Genomic DNA, 25,484 nt, shown 5'->3' on the forward strand with positions numbered 1-25,484 from the left:
TCTCTGATCAATAGTGAGATAGAACATTTTTATACAACTATAGATAGCTTTGATTCCTCTGTCTGAAAACTGCCTGTTCATCTCCTTTGACTATTCATCAATTGGGGAATAACTTATATTTTTACAAATTTGGCTCAGTTATCTATATATTTGAGAAATGAGGCCTTTATCAGAGATATTTGTTTCAAAAATTCTTTCCCAGTTTTCTTCTTTCTTTATAATTTTGGTTGCATTGGTTTTGTTTGTGCAAAAGCTTTTTATTTTTTATAATCAAAATTATATATTTTTCATCTTATAATGGTCTTTATACTTTTTGTCCTAAATTCTTTCTTTGTCCATAAATCTGACAGATAAACTATCCCATGCTTTAATTTGCTTATGGTATCACCCTTTAAGTATAAATCATGTACCTATTTTGACCTTATTTTTTTTTTTAATGAACATACGGTGTGAGATGTTGGTCTGTACCTAGTTTCTGTCATATGGTTTCCTACTTTCCTAGCAGTTTTTGTCAAATAATTAGGTTTTTTTTTTCCCAAAAGCTTGAAACTTTGGGTTTATCATATAGTAGATCACTATAGTCATTTACTCTAGTGTAATTTGTATCTATTCTTTTCCATTGATTCACCTCTCTATTTCTTAGCCAGTACCAGTTTGCTTTGATAATTACCACTCTATAATACAGCTGAGATCTGATATGGCTAGACCACATTCTTTTGCATTTTTTTTATTGATTCCCTTGAAATCTTTGGGCTTTTCTTCTTCCACATGTATTTTGTTATTATTTTTTCTAGATCTATAAAATAATTTTTGATGGTTTGATTGGTATGGCACTAAATAAATAGATTAATTTAGGTAGAATAGTCATTTTCATTATATTGGCTTGGAATACCCATGAGCAATTAATATGTTTCCATTTGTTTAGATCTGATTTTATTTATGTGAGAAGGGTTTTATAGTTGTGTTCGTAAGAAAACCTTAGAGACACCATGATTCTTAAATTTTATGCTTATGTCATTAGTGAACTGGATAAAATATGATAAGAAAATTAGGTTGCGCAGTAGATAGAGCACTAGACTTAGAATCAGGAAGATCTGAGTTCTAATCCTGCTTTAGATACTTACTAGCTGTGTGACCTGGGCAAGTTATATAACCCCTCTCAGTCTCAGTTTTTTCATCTGCAAAACGGGTTCAATGAAAGCACCTATCTCTGAGATTGTGAGAATAAAATGAGATAATGTTTTAAAGCACTTCATAAACCCTAAATCATAGTTATCACCACCACCATCATCAGTATTAATGTTATTATAACTGATGATACTGACATATGTGTATTTATGTAATGTCACTACTAAGAAATATTTCTTCCACTCTCAGTCATAATGCAGGTATACTAGAAAAACCAAAGCTATGATAATTTTACCAGGAGAAATTTTAATAAACCTAGCTAAATTATACAATAAAGGGGAGACTGTGCTATTACTAACAGCCTGCAAAATTCTGTATGGTCCAAAATTTAACCACTAATACCAGTGATCAGCCAAGTGGAATGAGTTAGTCTATGTGTTTTTTGATGATATCAGCCAAAATCTGGATATGAAATATACCAGCACTAGGAGGGTAAAAGTGGCAAAGCTTCTCTTAGATGTATGGATGGAGAAGGTAACAGAACAAATGATTTGCAGAAGTGATTTACAACAATATACTTCATGCAATCTAAACAAGTGACCCAACCTAGAATTTACCTACTCTGTTTTAGGATTCATAAAAAATTATCCACAAATTTTTAAAAAATCAAATGAGAAAGAGTAGACAAGTGGGCTGTGAACTTAGCAGGAAAGATAGTTCATAATAATGAGTGATTTTACGTCTACTAGTGAGAGATGCAGATGTTACTAGGTATACCCATATGGAGCAATCTGTTGGAGGGATCACCTTTAGGAAAAATAGAATAAAAAGGCTGGACCAGAGCTTTAGAAGTCACTTATTTTGTCTTATAATTTCAGGATGTCTAGTACCTGGCAAATTTTTGATAGATGTATCTGAAGCCGTTTTTCCTTACTCAAGCACAAGGCAGGCATAAACCAGACTACTCTCTCAGAACTAGGGATTGGAACACCCTAGGGTTGGAAGCTATCTGCAATATAACAATCAATGCACACTGAAAATGTACTTCGCTGAAACTGTGGATCCTCAGAAGATTGAAATGATACTGCTATGATTGACTTCATTGTCATAAGGGGGAAAGTACTATGTTATACTATGACTTGTTCATATTATTATATTTATTGATACTGAACAGCTGGCACAACAGACTTTTATATCAGTTATCAATAGCAGAACTGGCATTAATCAGTTAACTAGCCTTTATTAAGCACTTACTGTGTGCTCCAGACACTGTGCTAAGCACAGGGGACACAAAAAAAGAATAAATCACTGTCCCTGAGCTCGAGGAACTCATATTCTAATGGTGTAAACAAAATGTCCATGCAAGATACATACAGTGTAATTAAAACAACTCTGAGGTACTACCTCATACCTATCAGATTGGCTACTATGACAAAGAAAAGGAAAATAATAAATGTTGGAGAAGCTGTGGAAAAATTGGAACACTAATGCATTGTTGGTGGAGTTGTGAACTGATCCAACCATTCTGGAAAGCAATTTGGAACTATGCCCAAAGGGCTATAGGACTGTGCATACCCTTTGACCCAGTAATACCACTACTAGGTCTATATCCCAAAGAGATCATAGAAAAGCTACATACAGTATAAACAGAAAGTTATCTCTGAGGGAGGGCAAGGTGTAGAGTAGGGGAAGGCAGTAAAAAAGCTAGGATAGGAATATTTAGAACCAGGAAATCCTTGGTTTTGGTAGCAAACTATAATCCAGGGATCAAAATGGGACTTTGGAATCACAGACTTAGAAAGATTTCTTTCCATGTCAAAAGATATACATTGTGTTTTTATATGAGGGGAGTGACTAGGACTATGTGGGTTGGTTTAGAAGGAAGGTGGGCATGGAAAGGGCCTGGTTCTGATTCCACAGGCACAGTTACTCAGGACTGGTGGAAGGCATCTTCATCTAGTATGAAGGAATGGACAGGGTACCAGAAGTCTTTGTTTTCTCAGGCTGGAGTCGAGGACAGAGATTTATGTGGGTAAGAATAAAATGTACTTTCTGTACTTGGAGATGAGCTCTGAGAGAGCCATCCTGGAGTGAAAAAAAATAAGAATGAAAATTGGCAGGAGGCTTATTGGAGGCTTAAGTTCCAATCAATCAACAAGAATTTATTTAGTACTCACTATGTGCCAGGCCTTCTGCTGGCACCAAGGAGATAAAGACAAAAAAGGAAACAATCTTTTCCCATGAGGAGACATTTGCTCCGCTATCATCACAAAAATGTTGGCTGTAGCTTTCGAGCGGTGAGAAAACTCAGAGGTCATCTGGTCAAACTCTCTCATTTTATAGATGAGAAAACCAAGGCTGAGAAGGATCAAGTGACTTGTCTGATACCAGACAGGTAGTAATTGCAAAGCAGGGTTTGGGCCTAGGTCCTCTGACTCAAGTATTTTTTTTTCCAGTAAGAAAAGTAAAGTCTTTTCTTAAAAAGAAAAACAAAATTTGGAGCCACGTGGCACAAATACTCTTCAAAGGGGAAAAAGTATACAGTGGTACTACTAAGAGGTTATTAAACTGAATCTAGGGGCAGCTACGTGGTGCAGTGGATAGAGCACCTGCCCTGGGGTCAGGAGGACCTGAGTTCAAATCCGGCCTCAGACACTTAACACCTACTAGCTGTGTGACCCTGGGCAAGTCACTTAACCCCAGTTGCCTTACAAAAAAACAAACCAAAACAAAAAGATAAGAATAAAACTGAACCTAGATCATTTGTTTTGAATAGGGCCGGTTATTCATAGGACCCAGAACTCTCTTCCTGAGATCCAGACACTGGCCAAGTCCTCCAGAATGTATCCCACATCCATCCCCCTCTCTCCACTCAGATAGTCACCTCTCTGCTTTAGGCTCCCATCACTTCTTGTCTGCACCTGCAATAGCTTCCCAGCATCTTTCCTCTCTGAGCTATCCTCCACATAGCTGTCAGCTTCCTAATGCATGGGTCTAATTATGTCACTCCTTTTCAAGAAGCTCTAGTAGTTCCCTCTGGCTGCTAAGACAAAATAAAACTCTTCTATTTGCCTATTAAAGCCTTTAGTAATCTGGCTCCAACTTATCTTTGCAGGTTGCTTCTCCATCGTGAGGTTCAGCCCAACTGGCCTGCTCACCGCTCTCCAAACTCAGCATTCCCCCCTCCCCTCTAAGTCTTTGCTCAGAACATATCCCTGCTCCTCTCCACTTCACAGAATCTCAAGCTTCTTTCAGAGCTTGGAATCTTTGGCTTCTATGAAGGTTAAACTCAGGTCCTATCTACTGTGGGAGGCCCTTAGTTGTTAGTTCTCACCCTTCTCAAATTACTTTGCATTTCCTTACCAGTGCATACATTACATTCCCTTGGCAGAATATAGAATGTCAATAAAATGAAATAAAATAAAAAGGGGCATCTAGGTGGTGCGGTGGATAAAGCACTGGCCCTGGGTTCAGGAGGACCTGAGTTCAAATTCAGCCTCAGACACTTGACACTAACTAGCTGTGTGACTCTGGACAAGTCACTTAACCCTCAATCCCCTGCCCAAAAAAAAAAAAAAGTAAGGGAGTTACTTCCCCTTTTCTCTTTATCTCCACAATAGTAGAATGCCTTGTATGTAATAAGAACTATATGTTGAAATGAATCATCAAAACGTTTGTAATTTCTGGTGCTAAGTCCAAATGAGCTACGAGTGGCTGAGAAAAGAAAGTAGGTTATAGGCCTGGGATTCCCCAAACACGAGAGAAGTTTATGTTTCATTTTATAAAGTAGCTCTTTAATTTTCCTGTTTCTCCCCCACCCCAATTTTAATACTTGAAGCATATAGATCAGAACACATCCTTTTGTACAAATGTCCTGAGAAAACTAAATACATACATATATATTTATATGTGCATATACGTGTATGTATATGTATATATATACACACATATGCAAATGTACATATAACACAATCAAAATGCACCAACTTCATGACCAAAATTGTGCCTGGCTTTTTATATGATTAACACAAAACCAGGTAATCATTTGGCTCCAGAGAGAAAAGAAAATAATTCGCCCTGACTTCTTCCAACTATATAACTTATACCAGACACATGCTCTAGAATGCTGTAATGTTCTTATTTGGTTAAAGGGAAATGAAATGGGGAACCCTTGGATTCTACAGCCATGTAAACGTGTTTCTTTGCACACACCCAAAGACAGGCTCAGATTTCAAACTTCCACATAATAAATAAAATAAAATATAATAAACTTCCACATAATAAAATAAATAATGAATAAAACCAATTCAAAGGCAGAATTTTGAAAGACAACCCCAACAAGAAGAAAGGGAAGTTTAATGCTTAGGTTACTATGCATTAGGTATACCAACATCTTGATAACCCAGCCATAACTACAGTAGTTTAGAATTAAGTTGTGTAAATAAGTTTTAGACAACATTATCACTGAGAATCAGAATGAGAGGGGATGGATGTTGATTTAGGAAATAAAAATTGCGAGGAAACATTACTTCCTGTTCCCTATAAAGATAAATTTCTATGCCTTCCATTTTGATCTGTTAATATTAAAAGTATTGGCTGACAATATCTTAAAAAGTCATACTTCCTGAGCAGCTGGGTGGCCCAGGATAGTGGATAAAGCACCGGCCCTGGATTCAGGAGGACCTGAGTTCAAATCCGGCCTCAGACACTTGACACCTACTAGCTGTGTGACCTTGGGCAAGTCACTTAACCCTCATTGCCCTGCAAAAAAAAACAAAAAAAAAAGAGGGAAAAAAGTCATACTTTCTGGGAAGTAGATGGTAAGGGATAAAGAGAGTGAAGATACAGGAAAGCAGGAGAAAAAAAAATTTTGCATCATATCCCCCATCAGGTCAGTGGTGGATAGTGCTTGGCGGGAAGCCTTTAGTCTTTTATGTTTCATTCAACAAGTGTTCATGGAACATCTGATGTAATTGAAGTCAAGCTCATTGGCCTAGAGTTTGAAAATTGTATTTTCTTTTTTAAAAATATGAATAAATAGTATTTCTATAGTATTTTAAGGTTTGCAAAGTGATTTACAAACACATTTTGTTTGATCTTCACAAGAACTCTGAGAGGAGTAGGTGCTATTGTTTTCTCATGTTTACACTTGGGGAAACAGACAGACAAGAAGTTAAGTTACTTGTCCAGGGCCACGTGGCTAATGTCTGGCATTTTCCCTTCATAATCCTTGTAGAATTCCTCCCACTTTCATCTTTCAAATATCACAGCCCTCCTTCCCTTAGTGGCTAGGCAATGGCATCCACCAGTGGTTTTTTTTGTTAGATTTTTTTTTAGCACCCGAAAATGTAGTTCTTATGGATCAGGTGACTTGAATTCAATAAAGTGGAAACTAGGCGCTCTCTTACAGCACCTAGGGGTACAGTGGAGAGAGCGATTAGACCTGGAGTCTGGAAGACCTAAGTTCAAATTGGGCATCAGATAGTTAGTAGCTGTGGGGCACTGGGTGGTCACTTAAGCTTTGTTTGCCTCAGTTTTCTCAAGTGTAAAAGGGGGGAAATAAAAACACCTACTTCCCAGGATTGTTGTAAGGATCAAAAGAGATACTTTTTGTGAAAGAGCTTAGCATAGTAGGTGCTTACTAAATGCTTATTCCCTTCCCTACCTTCCCCTTCCTATCTCCTTTCTGCTCCTGGGCATCAACTCCCTTTTGTGTTGTCTTTCCAATGTGAAGGCCAGTCTCCTTTGCAAAGAAAAAAGAAATGACAGGAGTGCACAGTTCTGTCTCCTCTCTGTTGGCAGTTATCAACATTGCATCGACCCCATGCAAAAGTCCTTTCCTTTCTTTGACTGGTTTCCTTCCAGTAGAGGCAAGAAAACTCCCCTTTCTGCTGCCCTTCACCTCCTTGTCCAGCCTCAGCTCATTCTGAGTGTTAGCACTTCTGGTCCTATTTCTTACAGGACTGCTCCACACTCTTATATTCATCTATTGTTACCTGGCCTTGCCCCTCTCCTCTCCTGAAAGAGTATCCACTGCAGAAGAAATGTTGTATAGCTACCATCAGAATTTCCCATGCTCATTGACTTCATTTGCTATGAGAAGCAACAAGGGATAGTATGATAGGCAGCTTGGGCAAACGGATAAAACATTGGTCTTCAAGTAAAAAAAAAAAAGACATGGATTTTAATTCCTAGGCTGACACAGACTAGTTGACTCTGAGTAAATCATTTGATCTCCCTTCTCTTATCTGAAAAAAATAATATTTGCAATACTTATGAAATGAGAAGTAATCTAGTGCTGAAAATAGAGGACTGGCCTTGTAGTCACGAAGACTTAAATTTAATTCCTGCCTCTGACACAAACTGGGCGTCTGCCCATCAACAAAGCACTTAACTTTGTAGTTCAGAAGTTACCGAAGAGTTGTTCGTGGTAAAGGGAGTCTGCACACTGGGAGTGAATCCCACTAGTGAAATGATAGGACTGATTGGAGCTGAATGGAGCCAAGAAACAAACATAACAAACAAACAAACAAGAAACACCTTGATTTTACAGGTATATTGGGTAGAAAGATCTTAGGAAACCTTAAAGTTCTAGATACATACAAGTTAATGTTATTATGTAAAAACAAAACAAAACAAAACCCACCATTCTAGGCAATTATAGAAGATACAAAGAAATGTAAAGGCCCAAGCATTGAGCCTAACACATAGTAGGTGCTGAACTGAATTAAAAACAATTCTATCCTGGCTCTTTAAGGTCTGCTTGGGAGATAAGAAATGTGCACAAGAGGGGCAGCTAGGTGGCGCAATGGATAGAGCACGGGCCAAGGAGTCAGGAGGACCTGAATTCAAATCCAGCCTCAGACACTTGACACTTACTAGTTGTGTGACCCTGGGCAAGTCACTTAACCTTGCCATCTCTGGTTGTCCTGATATATATCTTGCTTCTGGACCCAGATTGCTTTGGAGGAGAGAGTGAGGTTGGTGACCTTGCACAGCCCTCCTTCCCTTAAATCCAGTTCACTGCAAGTCATGACATCACCTCCCCATGTATGGTTCTCTTTGAGAATGAAGGACAAACAATAATTGATTGAGTAAATGAATAAGCAACATTTCATAGGACTATCATAGCTAGAAGGGACCACATATGTTCCATCCCTTTCATTTTTCTGATGAGAAAACTGAGACTCAGAGAAATTAGGGACTAGTCCAAGGTCAAAAAACTAATCAATATCAAAGGCAGGATTTGAACACAGACCTTTCTACTAGAAGGCTAGTATTCCTTCCTCTTTGGTACACCAATGGGAACGATAGAAAGGGAGAGATGTCATACATAGAGAAGAGCATGAGCAAAGGTGTGGGGTGGCAAAGGTGAAGTAAACTAAGGAGACCAGAGTGGAAAATAATAGAATCACAGGCTTGGGAGAACCCTTGGAAATCACTGAGTCTCCAAAGAGAATGGGGGAGACTTAAATGAGGTCCTGCAGAGGGAAGAACCCAGATCCAGAAGAATGACCAGAACTATATAAATGTCAACAGCATTAAACAGCGATAAAACTCATGCCAAATACCACTGAGCCCACTGGCACACCCCAGCTAAAGTGAGAACGCACAGTTCACCTTTCCTCCGACAAATGGGAGGTTACCAAAAAGTACAATTACATTTACTCTCTGTTGTAAGCCCTGGGGCACGTACCTTGGGGTTTGTGTGCTTCTATGTAGCTGTGTTAAAACAAGACTTTTCAATTCCAAAGAAATTACTGAGTCTAAACACAGAAAGGTAAAGCTGGCTTATCTAAGGTCTTGTAGGAAAAAATGGGCAGAGCAAACCAGGATTGAATCTCAAGAGTCCTGCTCTGTCCCTGTCATTGAACATCATAGTCAGAAATCACATCATTCAATTGTAAGCTCTTTGAGGGCAGGGGCTCTTTGACCTCTTTTTCTATCCCCTGCACTTAGCATAGTGCCTGGTCCAATAGGAGGTACTAAATCAATGTTTATTAATTGATTGATATCAATAATAATGATAATAGCTATAACATATAGCACTGAAAAGTCATTTACGAACACATCATCACACTTTATCAGCACAACCACCTTGGGAGGTAAGTGTGATTATTATCCCCATTCTACAGATGAGGAAATTAAGGGAGACAGAGGTTAAGTGACTTGCCCAGGGTCACACAGCTTGGAAGCGTTGGAGGCCAGATTTGAGCTCAGGTCTACCTGACTCCAGGTCCAGTGCTCTAGGCATTGCACCAATGAACCTTCTTTCAAAGTGGACCAAACTTCCACTCTTAGCAATTGCACCTGTTTTTCTGTTGCAAAAATAACACAAAGAACGTTCCACATGATAGGAAAAATAAGACCCAAGCCAATAAACTCCTCTGTGTACCCAAACCTACAAACTGTCATGCCCTGTAACTATAATTTAACATTTTTTTGAGATGGCATTATAAAGTATATTTCCTATCCATGCGCTTGCTAACATTTTCTTTAAAATGGAAAATGGGGACCATAACTTGCCTCACAGGAACATTGAAAGGCTTAATGGAGGTTAATAAAGTGTTTTGATATTCTTGGGCAAAAGTATTATGCAGAAGCACAGGTGATAAAGATAGTAATGGGCTATTATTGAGTATGTCATTTTGCAAGCAGACAATCTGGGCCTAAATGAAGAAAGGACTTTTTAGTGGCCACATGATTTTGTCCAGTCAAGGAACTGAAGCCCTTAATTTATAATAGGGGATACAATCACTGGGAGCACCATCACAAGAGGCAGGTTGTATCCTATTTAGATTATCCAAAATGGCTGCAACAATCTGGTCATGGTTGGTAAGGTAACAGAGTGGTCATGACCAATGACAGCATTGGGGCGGGGGGGGGGGGGGGCTCTGCCCTTTGAAGGTCCTTTATCCTCAGGGTGTCCTGCTTTTGGAGCAGCATCCTTGGCCGGGCTCTGCCCTTCAGAGAGGCCTGAGGTTCACCAGGACGACCAGGGATGTAGGCCCCAAACAAATGTTTCACTGGCGTTTTCTTTTCCTGGTATGTGGACAAAGGTCAAGGGCCTTCTACTGAGGCTGTGCTTGTAGTGGAGGGAGACTGTCATGGTGTCTGTCCCACTGAGATTCGGACAAAGCACTCATATTCTGCCCTTATACCGCCCAGAACCAAACCTCCAGATCACGTCAGGGCCACAAGCGCCAGCCCAGGCCACCTCCACTCCAGTTCTCCACTGGAGCCTTGAACTCGGGCCATGGGACCACCTAACCCAGGCTCCCAGAGCTGTGAGCTTACCCAGAACCAGACCCCAACCCCACTTGCCATCACCACCCCTACCTTTCCAGTACCTCTTTACAACTGCTCCCTGAGGAGTTGAGGATTGTCTTGTTTTTGTATTGCTTGATTTTTGCATTCCTAGTGATTATCAAAGTGCCAGGCCCAACTAGACGGCACAGAAAATACCGTACTGGGCCCCTGGAGTCTGGAAGACCAGTGTGCAAATCTGGCCTCAGACACGTCCTAGCTGTGTGACCCTGGGCAAGTCACTGAACCCTCTTTCCCTCCGTTCCTTGGTTCTAAACCCCAAACCAGGTCACAAGGAGTCTGAAACAAATGAACAATAGCAGCAACAACAGGCCCACAGAGTGCTTAGTAAATGTTGAATGTCATTTGCCTCTGTTAGCATTGTGCCTAGAACTTACTAAATGTTTATTCATTATCTATGTACCTAAGTGTCCTACCCCGATGACCTAATAAATGTCTAACAGTCATCTTTACCTACTATGCCATATAAGGGGCAATTCCTTTATTATCATGATCTTGACAAACATGGAGATCTGGCACAATCAGCCAATGATTGGAGTTAGGTCAACACTGGTGAACCTGACCCAAAGGTCTATTGAGTACACACACACACTACACTACGCTACACACACACACACACACACACACACACACACACACACACGTACACATGCATATGTACACATGCACACATGCAATTAAATGCCAGTGGGTAAAATAACGACTTTTCAATACCTCTTACTCTGATGGTACTCTCTACTTACTGGTATTGTGATTGGCAACAGTAAAATTGGGATCCATGAGACCTAGCTTATCATCCAAACTCTACATACTAACTAGATGCCAAATGATTTAATATCTCCCGTGCTCAGTTCCCTCCTCTGTATAATGGGGGGAATTTGAGAAAATCATTCATTCATTCATTCAATTAGAATTTATTATGATCTTGAAGGTCTCTTCTCCTTTGAAAGTTCTATAATTTTATGATTCTCACAGACAGTTCACTGGATCATAGGATTTAGAGTTGGATGGGACTTTGAATATAATATAGATCTTTAAATCCAACCCCATCATCTTATAAAAGCATCACGCTTTAAAATTTTTATTTATATAAAAAACTCATTTGTTTTTAAAAGCGCCCATCATCTTATAGATGAGGAAACTGAGGTCCCACGAGGTTCAGAATAAGGCAGGATTTTAATCAGGTCCTCTGACTCAGAACCCAAAGTTCCTGCTATTACATCATTGCCACTGTAATGATAGGAATGATGCCACCTACTGGAGACTTGCTATGGGAAAGCTCCGCCATGAGGAAAATGCCTCAGAGGCATTGTGGCTTTTCCTTGGCGTCAGGAAATGACATTTGCTCATGGGTGCTGTCTATCAAGGCTACCAGCCAATCAACATGAGGAGCCTCCTTTTTTTCTGGGAGGAGACAGGAAGGAGGAAAGAGAGCCTGCTCATAGAGCTCTCGCTCTTTTTGGGTTCCTGACTTGATGGTGGTGGTAGCGGCAGAGGACTTCACAGGAAATTTGAGGAAAGATAGGAATGCCAGGCTGTTGGAATTCTGTTCTCAATCTTTTTCTTTCTATTTTCCAATAAACCCTTAAAAACCTAAACTCGTTTTATCAGTGATTTTAGTCAGTTTCCCCCAAAACTGGGGGAACAGATTAGAATCTTAAATTACACACCACCAAACACCAAGGCAGGCCTGTGAGAAAATTGGGGGACAGCTGTGGCCTACTGGCCACCCTCAAACCACATACAACTGCAGCCAATGCTCTTTAGACATCCAGGGCTTCTGGAGGGAGGGAGACAGCGCTTGGACTAGGAGCCAGGCAGCAAGCAGCAAGAAGGACAGTGGCACAAGCCTTACTACTGGCCAGACCATCCATCTCCCCCATCTTGGCAAGGTGAGGTGAGGGTGGGTAGAGGAAGCGGTCACAGCAGCAATTGTGCATGGAGAAGCACTCTACTCCCTCTCTCCTTTTCAGAGAGAGAGGTAAGATAGGCATATGAAAAGTGCTCAAGGGGCAGCTAGGTGGCACAGTGGATAAAGCACCAGCCCTAGATTCAGGAGGACCTGAGTTCAAATCCAGCCTCAGACACTTAACACTTATAAGCTGTGTGACCCTGGGCAAGTCACTTAACCCAAATTGCCTCCCCCCCCAAAAAAAGTGCTCAAGAGCAGCAATGATAAAACCAATGTCATTGCCATTGCCGCAATATGAAATTTAGGGTTTCCAGAAAGGTGATTAAAAAAACAAACCAAAAAAACCCATGTGGCTGTTGAATTACAGCGTGGTCCTTATTACAAAGCACACTTCACTGCTGGAACAAAGTGGCTTCTGTTTATCTAACATTCACAAGCCAGAGCCTGCAGCGTGGAGGCTAAGAGGCCTCCCTGGAAAGCAGAAGAATAGCAGGATATCCTGGTTTGTTTTTCTTTTTTAATGTTCCCAGGGATGGGCTGCTTGGCAATTTCATCTGAACACAAGAAACATGCAGGATGCACCTAGACTGAAAAATCCTAGAGTGGGAAATTGGCGAAGCAGGGTCAAAAATCCAATAAGTCTTTGAGTATTATCTCATCCATGTGAGATTAAGGAACTGTGTCATCAACACTTTCCGAAAACCATTTGAACTTACCGAAGTAGGAAGATTCCAACAAGGACATTGTGAGGCTCTCTAGTGGAAGTTTGGAGCCTTAATTTAAAGCCAGCATTCCCTCCAAAGAATGTGACATTTTAATGCCGTAATACAGAGCATTATCCTTCATTATCTGCCAGAAAAAATTAAAACACATTCCTACCTTTGCCTCACCTGCCTTTTAGCTGAATCTGTGAAAGGCCAGATTTAAAATTAAGGCTCCTGCTCTTAGCCCTCCTTCCGCCCCCATCTTTCAAAAATGTATTAAATTCAGATCTCAGTAGCTCTAGCATTTGGAAAGCCAGTTAAATGCTGGTCACAAACTGTCACTTTTTTTCAGCTTGGTGCTGAGTGGCTTAAATGGCCTTAAGGCAAGATCCCAGAGCTAATTGCTCCATTCCGTAGCTCGGGAGTCTTTGGACTGGAAATAATGACTGAGAAATCTCAGTTTTAGAAAAACCCCTGGTGATTCAAAGATAGTCTTATGTGGTGGAAATATCACTTCAATATCATCCTAGCATTGCACATGTTTATTTTTTACAATAACCTTGGGAGGTGGGCAGTGAAAGCATTACTATTCCCATCAAACAGAAGAGAAAATCCAGGCCCAGAGAGGTTGAAGTGACTGCCCCATGGAGGCAGAGCTAGAACCTGAATCCGGGTTTCTCAGACTCCAAATCCATTGCTCCCTACACAGTGCCACACACTGGAAAATGCAAGTAGAAAGAGGAAAGTTTAATATCTTTCCAGATTTCTGTTTCATGAAGGATGTCTATATCTTTTTTGGGGGGGGGGTGAGGCAATTGGGGTTAAGTGACTTGCCCAGGGTCACACAGCTAGTAAGTGTTAAGTGTCTGAGGTCGGATTTGAACTCAGGTACTCCTGAATCCAGGGCAGGTGCTCTATCCACTTGTATCCTTTTTTAAAAAATGGCATACACTCTCTTAGCATAGAAAAAGAGAATATTGTTTTCCAATTCTAGACCACTTTGAAAAATCTGGATCAGTTCAATGACTGACCACCACAAATCAATCAGATATTTCATTTTTATAGCATGATTCCTCAGAAACTATTGTAGTCCTTTGCACAATTGGAGAAGATCTAATATTTTGATGATTATAATCTGGACCTGTCAATAACATTGATAAGAGATAACTTATTTTTGTGAAGCCTCCATATTCTCTTTGAGTCTTCCATTTCTTCCTTCCTGTATCCAATCAGCAAGTTCTGTCTAGTCTACGTCTTCCTACTGCCACCTCCCCAGCATGGGCCCTTCTTAATGCCTCCCCGGACCACCGAGATGGTCTTCTAACCGATTCTTCTGCCTCTCTTCTCTTCCTCTCACATCCATTCATCATGATGCCAACAGCCTAACCTTCCTTATTCAGCTTTTAGTCATATCACTTGTCAGTTCAGAAATCTGGAACAGCTCCTATTTCCTATCTTCTTTGCCTGGTATCCCAGGCCTTCCAGAATCTGAAACCATTTTCTTTTTCTGTCCTTACTTCCTAAGACTTCTTTCCACACAGTCTGTGCTTCAGCCAAACTGGACTACTTTGTGCCCTCAACACATCATGCCCTTTTCACTCTCTGTGCCTTTGGATCATGGGCTCCCCATATCACATTTGTTGAATTCTTAGCCATCCCTTAAAATCTATCTCCAAGGCCACCTCTTCCAGATGGTGGTCTCTGATTCCTCTGCTACAACATTAGGGAGAGGGAGCATGATGTGTCATGCAAACAGGTTGTCCATGTTGGCCGAATCATGGAGTATGTGGAAGGAAGTCAATCATTTGGCAAAATAAAATAAAAACGAGTTTCCTAAGATACTACATAATGGGCAAAAGTGAGCAAAGTACAACAAGCTGGGGGCACTGAAAGCCAAATCAAAAGTATCCAAGTAATGAGAAGGGAGATCAGACAAGAGATTAAAGTAATGTCAGCATATGAGAAGAGATGAATAACTTTACTCATTTATTTGCAGTGCTTGGCACATAGTAGGTCCTTAATTAGTAGATGTTTATTGACTGATTGAAATGGCACAGAGTGGGGAAAAAAGAAAGTGATAAAATACTATCATGGTACCAGGCCTTCTTCTGTCTTGGGGAAAAAAAAATATATATATATATATGATATAATATATGTATGTATGTATTTCTGCTTCACCAGCATCTTATTTTACAAAAACTGTTTTAGCATTTATCCACAGCAGGACTATTAGCTGTGACAATCTTCTATTTCAGCAACATCTTATAGCATTAGTTAATTAACATGTGCCATTCATAGTATGTGTGCATTTCAGCTGACATTACTGAAGATGCAATGCCACGTTATAAATGCAACCCAAGTACTGCCAAGTGAATGACAAAAATCAGTAGGGAATACATTTCACTTTTAGTTTTATAGTGGGAAAAAACAATATCTATTAGGAAATTAGAAAACAACTGATAAGCTAGTTCTACACATTAAGTAACTGCATGATTCGAAAAGTTACTTTTGAAATTAATCTGAGCTATGGAAGGACTGCATTTAGCTCACTTAAACACGAATATTAGAGAGATGACCACAAATGAAGGCAAGCTGACACGTATAGGCTTTTAAACGCCACCTTATTGCTGAGATGCGTTGGATGATATATTAACAATCTTCCAAGTTCTATTTGCGAGACATGACTTTTGGGCTGCTGGGTGCTTGAAAACTGGAGGCATTACCAACAAATCACATAGATGATACATTAAACTCTGCTGAGTGTTTCTCAAGAGGTGTGTTAGATTCGTGTTTATATATATATATATACATATATATTTTATATATAACATATATATGTGTATGTATATATGTGTACATTTAAATACACATTTGGTAGGCTTGGGGAAGTTTTACACATTGGAGAACACCTGTGAATGGAGTGGGAAATTAAAGATTTGGTTTTACATATCTATTCTGGAAAGGGCTCCTGAAGGAGACTGAATTTGAAAAAAGTCTTGATTCAGAAATTTCAGCAGATAAAAGGCCTTTTTAGCTATGCTGAAATGTTTGGGAGTAAAATGTTAGGAAAAAAAGGCTGAAAAAATGATTTGTTTAACAAGAGTATCTTTTCTTTTCTCTCTCTGCAACTGTATGCATCCTCTCACCCTTTCTTCTCTCAGTAGAAATACTGGGTTACTCTATGAAACATCACTATTCTCTCTCTCTCTCTCTCTTATATATACGTATATGTGTATTATGCATATATGTACATTGATATACTGAGATAGATAGAGATAGATGTTTTAATTATTGTTCAATCATTTTCAGTCATGCCCAATTTTTTTGTGGCCTCATTTGGGGTTTTCTTGACAAAAGATACTGGAGAAGTTTGACATTTCCTTCTCCAGGTCATTTTACAGATGAGGAAAGTGAGGCAAACAGGGTTAAGTAACCTTCCTAGGGACACAGCTGGTAGGTATCTGAGGCAGGATTTGAACTCAGGAAGATGATTTAGATACAGATATAAAAAAGCTGGTTCAGACTTGTGATTCATCCTAGTGTGGAAATTCCCCCCCAACCAATGTAGACTGTCAAATTTTTTATAATTTATAGTCTTAAACATTTGGAGCACCAAGAAGTTGAATGACCTGCCCATGGTCATATACCTAATGTGTCAGAGGAAAGACTTGGAAAAAAAAATTCAAGTTGAATGAACAAACATTTTAATGTATTTTTCCCTTATAAGAAACAGCTATTTGCCACAACCAAGTAAAGTAATATTCTTACTTTATTTTATAAAATTATACCAATGAAGTCATGTTCTAACGCTAGACAATAGAGGCAGTATATTTTAAGGCCATTAGACCATCTTACCCACAATTAGCCACAAGAGCATAATATACAATTTATAACAAAAATGCAGAAATGTATTTTCACAAGTTAAGATCTTAGCATTTTTGGAGCTGGTTAGAGTCATGTTCCCACAACCTCTGTCATAAGCACACCCAAGGGAGAGATGCAGAAGGGGCTAGTAAAGGCTGGATGTAGCTTGGATGTGGAGTTGCTGGCTTGAAATTAGACCTGTATTTATTTGACTCTCAGATCTTTCCCTTTTCTAGTCACATAAGTTGAGATAAATTATTCAACCAATCTCTCTGTGCCCTAGCTTCTTCATTCTGTGAGAACTGGAGCGCCACCAACCTGCTGAGAAAGACATTGCAGTGAAGCTCTGCCCTGAGGAGAAAGCATGAGGTGACCTTTCTGAGGTTTCGAAGGTCGGATTGGTGTCTGGAAGTTGTGCCTGACACCTGTGGGTCGTGTCAATCAAAGTTACCAGCCAATTTGCTTGGAGCTGTGTGTGTGAACGGCCCTGCTTGCTGTTTCACAGGGGGCTTCTGGGAGAAGGGACTAAGGAGCACAGTCTTTTCGTTCAGAAACCAGTTGTAAGCAGGAGGAAGACTCTATCTCTCTATTAGATAGCTAGATGAAGGCTGTTTTTCCTCTCTCTCTCTCTCTCCTAACTCTTAATATACTTTAATAAATGCTTAATGCCCAAAGCTTTTCTAATTTAAGGTGACCACACATTAGCGTTTAAACATCACAGCTAGAATTTTAGGCTTTACAGTTTTGGTGAGCCAGCTAGGAAAATGCTGAACCCTTCGATCTTTTGATCTTCCAGTTGGGTAAGGAATTTTCTCCATTTCCACATGTGCCTGCCCCTTTAAATTTTCAATTAGGTTTCTCTTATCAACTAAGTATATACTTTACCTCTTAAGTACCCTTTTTCTAATTTTAGGCTCCTATTTCCACGTATCTCTCCCATTTATCATTTCTAATGGATCAAAAAAGCCTCCTGAGTTTTAGAGTCTTAAGCTTCTTTTCCTGCTTGTTCACCCAGGCCAGGATTGACCTCGTGTTTATGCTTGGTCCTTATGAATTCGAATGTTCTATTCCTATTTTTATTTTTATTCTTACTTTTCTTTGTGTTATAGTGAGGAAATTTTTGAATTACAAAAAGGGGACTGATGATACAACATGCCACATAATTTGGGGGTCCCCCCTTGAGAAAACAATCACAGTATGGGACTCTTATAAGCTACCGATTCAGCCAGGCATGAAAAAAGCAAGGCTTATCAAACTGTGTTTTATGTGGCATAAAAAATATTTTAGCTGTGGCACAGTGGATAAAGTACCTGCCCTGGATTCAGGAGGACCTGAGTTCAAATCCGGCCTCAGACACTTGAAACTTACTAGCTGTGTGACCCTGGGCAAGTCACTTAACCCTCATTGCCCTGCAAATATATATATATATATATATATATATATATATATATATATATATATATATATATATATGAGAATGGATCTTTTGACCACTTAACACTGAAAACTCTACAAATGATCTTGCACTTTGAGTCCCCCAAAGATTTAGCTTATTAGAACCTCTGGAATGTAGAAAGTAAGGAACTGACAAAAAGGGGAAAAAAGAGGGGAAATCTGAGCCTGAACTTGAATACGAGCCTGTCTCTCAGGCTGAAACATCAACCAAGGAAATAAAAAAAGGAAAAAAGAGAAAATTCATGTGTACAGGAAACAGAGAGGATAAAAATTCTTCCCCTTCAAGAGATCCCCACCCAAGATAAAAGGGATATTGTAGTGAAGCTCAGGCGCTATATACCTTTTTGCCCCAAAGATTTAAGTTTTTGGAAATGAGAAATTCCCAAATTTGATGAGGATCCCACAGCAGTTGTCAGCCAGTTTAGGACAATTTTCAGAGGATATCAGCCCACTTGGAATGATGTTAATGATCTCATGGAAACAATATTATCCCCAGGGAAAAGAGCTGATATAATAACTGCAGTGAACTATTTAGAAACCTTAGGAAAAGTTGAGATTGGATGGCCTTTAGAAGAGTCCAACTGGGACCCCAATATCCCTAAGCATTTTGATATGTTGAAGGAAGCAAGAGAAACATTGTTGAAGGCAATGGAATTCTGTGCTAGATACAATTGAAGAACCTAATGAAAGACCTAATAGATTCTGTGACAGACTGTGTAAGCATGCCAGACAATATGCTAGTCTAGACCCATTAGAAGGTAGAGATGCCCATGTTATCTATTCTCATATTATACACCAGTCCTTACCAGAAATATGGAAATATTTTGAAAGGCAGTGTCCAAGCTGGAGTAGTCTGAGTCCTGACAGACTTAAAGAAATAGCAACTTATATTTATGAAGGAAATGAGACGGAAGAAAGGAACAGAAAAGGCATTCTAGATCCAGTACAGGAAACAACGAGGCAGCAAGGCAGGGCAGTTGAGGAGAGTTTTGGCAACAAAACATAACTTATAACATCCTGCCTTAGGCATTGTGATATAATCAATTTGTAGATGCTCAAAAGGTGTGTATGCTAAAGGATGTCCTCCATAAGCTTTAGCCCAGAAAGCATGTTGATTATAAGTCTGACAGACTGAACAAGAGGCACAAACCCTAGAGGCCATATTAGAAACTCCAGGGACAATCCAAACCATTTTTATTGAGTCCACAATTCCTTGTGTGCCAAAATGGCCTTTTCTGTGAATAGACAGGCATACCTGACAATAGAAGCTCCAGGGGAGAAGTGGCTTCCCCTTCGGAGCCACCCGGACCCCATTGACTTCTTTAGCCTTAAACTTCTTTTTCCACTTCTCTACTTCAGACTTATCATAAGTAAGAGAAATAGAAACATCATCATCAGAAGAAAGATTAAATACATGTTCAGGGGCTTCCAAAGCAGCAAGCTTAGCAGCAGTATCAGCTCATTTGTTCCCTTTTGAAACAGGGTCGCTTTTTCCAGTATGAGCAGTACAATGAACAATAGCTAAGGAAGATGGAAGTTTTAAGGCAGATAGATCTTTAATAAATTCTCCATTAGCAATAGCTTTGCCCGCAGAGGTTAAAGATCCCCTTTGCATCCAAAGCATGCCTACAGAATGGTATACACTAAATGCACATCTAGAATCAGTATAAATAGTAGCACTTTTGCCTCTGGCTAGGGAACAGGCTTGTGTGAGAGCCAGAAGTTCAGCAGCCTGTGCACTAAGATGTGAAAGCAGAGAAGCTGCCCGGGTAGTATCATAATCAGAAACTACAGCAGCACCAGTATAATGGATACCCTCATGCATAAAAGAGGATCCGTCAGTATGGAAAATAAAATCAGGGTTTTCTAAGGGTGCATCAAAAAGATCATCACGAGGTTTCTCAGCTATGTCAACTAGGGAGGTACAGTCATGCTCCTCTGAGAGTGGCAGGTCGGGGAGCAGTGTTGCTGGGTTAAGGACTGTACAATGCTTTAAAGAGATTCTTTCATTTCCTAGTGGAGTTACTTCATATCTAGTGAGCCTCTGATCTGAAAAAGCCTGTATCCTATGACATAGTAAGAGAACCTCAACTTCATGAGGGCACTCCATGATTAGAGGGTTACCTAAAACTAGATTAAAAAAAAGACTAGATCAGAGGCTTTTTCTACCAAAAGGGCTGTTGCAGCCACTGCCCTAAGGCAAGGTGGCATCCCAGTAGCTACCAAATCAAGTTGGTTGGAATAATAAGCTATTAGGCACTAGACAGGTCCTAATTTTTGAGTAAGGACCCTAGAAGCCACTCCCTTCTGTTCATGTACAAAAAGAGTTAAAGACTTACTGTAGTATGGGAGTCCTAGTACAGGTGCTGATAACAAGGCCCATTTTAATTCTGTTATAGCTGAAAGATGCTGGGAATTCAGGTATAAAGGTTCCGGGACAAAATTTTTGGTTAGAGATGTAAGTGGCTTAGTAATTTCGCCAAAAGAGGGTATCCATTGTCTGCAATATCCAGCTGCTCCCGGAATAGCCCTGAGTTGCTTCTTACTAGAGGGAGCAGAGAGTTGTTGAATAGTCTGGACATGCTTAGGAACGATGGATCAGGTACCAGCAGCCAAAACAAGACCCAAATATTCTACCCGAGGTAGACACCATTGTACTTTATACTTAGAGAGCTTGTGGCCTCTTTTGTGCAGCTCTAGTAACAAATGGTGGCTGTCTTCCTGGCAAGTCTCAGCATTAGGTGCAGCCAGGAGTAAGTCGTCTACATATTGGACTAAAGTAGAACCTTTAAAGGCAATGGAGGCTAAATCCTGCTGCAAAATTTGAGAGAATAGTGTGGGACTGCCAACGAACCCCTGTGGGAGTCTGGTCCATGTCCACTGTCTATTCTCCCAGGTAAAGGCAAACAAATATTGGGAGTCTTGAGGTACTGGTGTGTGTTTGCCTTTACCTGGGATTGAGGAAATAATAATAGCAGGATTTGGTACTAGTGAATGTATAGGTATAACATAGGAATTGACTGCTTGCAGATCTTGTACAGAATGGTAAACAGGCTTGCCATCTTGCCCAGGCTTGGGTTTTTTAACTGGCAAAATAGGGCTATTGTAAGGGGAATCATCTACAAGAATTCAGACTCAGGACAATCAAGTGCTAGAAAGAAACTATCTCAACTTCCTTGGTCCAACTGGTTGCTCTAACATATGGGGCTGCCATGCCTAGAGATTTGCATTAATAAATGATATCACAACAAAACTGAAAAATGTATAACCAACCTTGGGGGAAAAGGTACTAAAACTCAACTATTAGTGATACCAAATAATTCAGAAAATAATTAAGATCAGTTTTAAAATGATAATTATTTTGTGATAGCTCAACATCCTTTTGCTTATAGAAAGTAATTCTATCGATTCATATTAAAGTACTCTTGGAAGACTGTGGGAAAGATTCTAACAACAGCAGATTCTGAACCCTGGCCATGAAGAAAAATATAGAAGTTTACTGTTTTGCTTTCAAATAATTTTTCATTTGAAAGCATAAATACATTTTGATTAGTATACATATTTTGTGGGTGACTTGACATATCTCTCTCTAACCAAAGAGAAACACATGATTCCCCATCTGAAGAAAAAAATCTGATGAATACCTACAATTTTATTTTAATCTAAATGCTTATATCCATGTCTAGTGTGTCTCCTGCGCTTCAGTATGACAACTGGCTACAGGACATCTCCAAATGGATGTTGCTATTTCCAAACGGAACCCATCATCTTTCATTTCCAAACTATGTTTAATTTCCCTATTTTTGTTGAGGGCACTATCCTCCTTCTAGTTTCCTTGGAATCATCCTCTCTTCTTCCTTTTCCCTCGTCCCTTACATCCAATCAGTTGCCAAATAAACAGCTGCTGGGGGAAAATAGTTTGGACATATCCAGAAATACACAGACACAGCTTAGTCTGAGATATCCGTCATCTATTGAGAAATCAGTAGTCTGTATTCTTACAACTGTCAGTTAGCAAATAAGTCAGAAAGGCCTCTAAGCAGCCAAAAGAGATGTGACAAAAGTATATACTCTTTACTCTACCTTAAGGTTTTTAGCCAGAGCCCTCTTCCTCTTCTCTTACAATCCTAACAATGTTGATTATCTAGTTTCTAAGTTACAACTGCTTGCATAGTAAACCAGAAGACAGCACAAGAGCCATTACAGATAAGCCTACTGATAGCATCAAAAGCTGGTGGCTGGTAGCATAATAATAAGCAAAGAGACACCCAAAATGTAAAAAAGTAAGAATCCCAATCTCAAAAAGCACAGTGTACAGGCAGATGATGGTCTTAGAAACATCTATAGGTAGGCCTGAAGAAGATCAATGTAGTATATTGCAGGATAATGACTGATTTTACAACACTGCTTTTGAGTTATCAAGTGAAGTTTACATTATATTCCATGTGCTCTGTTTATGAAAACATGGATATATTGAATCCATTTTGGAAATATGGTCACAAAATGGTTAAAATAGACTACATTTTCTTGATGCTTAAAGGTGAAAGTCATTAAGTAGAAAATTCAACTAATCTAAAAAGTTTCATTCCCAGAAGTTCCAGATGGCTAAAGTTTTATTTTATCTATACATTTAGACATGAAGTTATCTTTCAACTTGGACCTGAACAATTGTTGCTGTTTAAAGTTATTTTTCAGGTTATCTTTCCTTTCACACAGATATACTACCTGCCTATTTCTTCTCTAAACAAAGATTGTTTAAGGTACCCAAACACTATAGTGATAAACTACTATTGACACAGGCAGCTTTGTACTTTTAATCATATCCAAAAAAATTTTTAACCATCTGCAACAAGCATCAAGACAAACTAAATTGGAAACTTACATCTCATTTATAAGTTCTGCATTCATCAAAACAGGCTTTTTAAGGGGTTTTGAAACAGGTTAAGAGGTTCCATTAGGCAAAACAATTCCTCCCTCCTACTATGAATTAGGATGGAAGGAAGGAGAAGGCTGGTTGAGATAAGCATATACCTGCAGGGGATGGAGAGACACAGGGTGAGTGACCTTCCTAGCAAGATGGGTATCAGTCTCCCTGGTAGTGATGGCTTGGCTTCAAGCAGGTTGCCAGTTATTCCACTTATAAACCGTGACAGTAAAGTAGTTTGGGTGAGGGGTGATTATGGTATAAGTGTCTATTTATACTGGAGGAGAAAGTTCTAAGTCACAAATGAATGTAAACTTGAAACATTTATGATCTAGGCCATGAGCTCACACACAATTCATGGCTTTGAAGAAGGCCTGATGTTATCACTCCCCTGTCTGCTCTCATTGTCTTACTTTTATTTACTCTTTATGGGAGCCTTTCTATACAAGTTTTAATTTTCATTCCCTGAAATCTGTAGCAGATATTTATTTATCTGTCTCTTCCTTCACATTTCCCCTCATTGGTCCTCTTTCCTCCTGCAGTTCTTCATTCATTTTTCTTTCTAGCCTGTCTCTGGTACACCTTCCCATTAAATCTTTCTTTTTTTTTCGATCTAGTTAGAGTAGTTAGAAAAAGAGCAATTTAACAGGAAAAAGCATTTTTATTTAATCCTACTTTCAAAGGAAGTTATCATTAGCAGGGGAAAAAGTATCTATTCAATAACACATATCTGTTGTGAAGGAATAAACCAAGGTATGGATGAAAATTCATTTCCTTCAAGGCTTTTCAGTGCAAAGGTTCTATAAAATCTAGAATGATATAATTGTACATTGCTTTCGGTTAATAATAATGGCACTTTAATACTATAATAAAGAGGATGATGGTGATGATAACTCACTTTTATATAGTGCTTTAAAGGTTAGTTGCCTCAATCTAAAATAGAATAATCAAGAAAGCAAAACCAAGCACTAGACATGGATTAGACCCTGGGAATTAAATGATTTCTCAGATCCCACTTTCCTTGTTAAGAATATTATTGGAATCACACAAACAAAATAGAAGCAACTATCTTCTTTAAAATTATCTTGAAGTTGTCTTTTTATGAGTGTAAAAATGTACCCAGGGGGTCTGAATGAGAACATATAATTTATTAGCTACAAGCACCTGGGTTACATAATTCAAGCCACCCTAAAACTCTTTGGTTTGGCCAAACTTTTAAGATTTAGTTAAGAAAAATGTGCTGAATAAAGGTGGATTCTCAAGTCCTTTCCCCAATATGGTTATTCTCTCCGGTTTTCAAATAAAACCCCTGGAACATCACTTTGTCAACCTCATCCTTAAAAAAATAAATTCAAAAAAACTTTCCATGATTTGATGATGATTGTATAACACTGTACTTTGACTAGATAACTTAGTTGGCTAATGGCATAGGGTCAGTCCAGTTAGCTTGACTTTGCCTGTGGTAACATATTTCATCTACAAACATAGGTCCTCTGGCCCACAAAACCCATTTCATGGAACCCAAGGTGCACTAGGTGTTGATGTCTTACTGGTCACCTTTTTTTTTTTTTTGGCAATAGTTATCCCTTTCACATAGCAGGGGTTAAGAGCATGGTTCCCCAGCCACCTGGAAAATCCAGGTAAATTTTTTTGGCCCTTCCTTCATACAAGAAAAGAAGTCTAAGTTATTATGCTATTAAAAGATAGGATATGATAATATTATACAATACTATACATATATTTTATGCATTTCTGAGTTTCTAAACTTTTTCTGTGTCATCTGCTGGCCTTTGGGTGTCATATACAGCTTCTACAAAACTCCCCCAAAATTCCCATTTAATTTCTTATGCCAACCCATGATATACTGAAACCATGATGGGGAAAGTTGTGATGTAGAAGGGATAATTATTACCTTCTAGGATATTTTTCATTCTTTTTGTATCTTTTTTTTGAGATATCTGGGCAGATGAAACCTTAAAATCTTCAAAGTTGTATTATCTTTAGCACAAATTTCTTCTGAGTTGACCTATTCTGGCACAGCCATGATTCCTAACTTCATGTCTTAAGCAATTTCCCCATTTTCTCAATAAGCTCTCTATGGTCCCTCCCAGCTCTGAATGTGTGTTTCTTTTCTTCTTCCTTCTTCCTTCTTCCTTCCTCCTTCCTCCTT

The 25,484-nt window shown here is 39.2% G+C and overlaps 1 protein-coding gene across 1 annotated transcript in view; it reads right to left on the minus strand.

Moving 5' to 3' along the window:
• Positions 1-25,484, minus strand: part of ULK4 (unc-51 like kinase 4) — a 669,562-nt gene that overhangs the window by 233,710 nt on the left and 410,368 nt on the right. The window lies entirely within an intron of this gene.

Source organism: Dromiciops gliroides, chromosome 5 (genome assembly GCF_019393635.1).
Source record: "Dromiciops gliroides isolate mDroGli1 chromosome 5, mDroGli1.pri, whole genome shotgun sequence".
Lineage (NCBI taxonomy): Eukaryota > Metazoa > Chordata > Mammalia > Microbiotheria > Microbiotheriidae > Dromiciops > Dromiciops gliroides.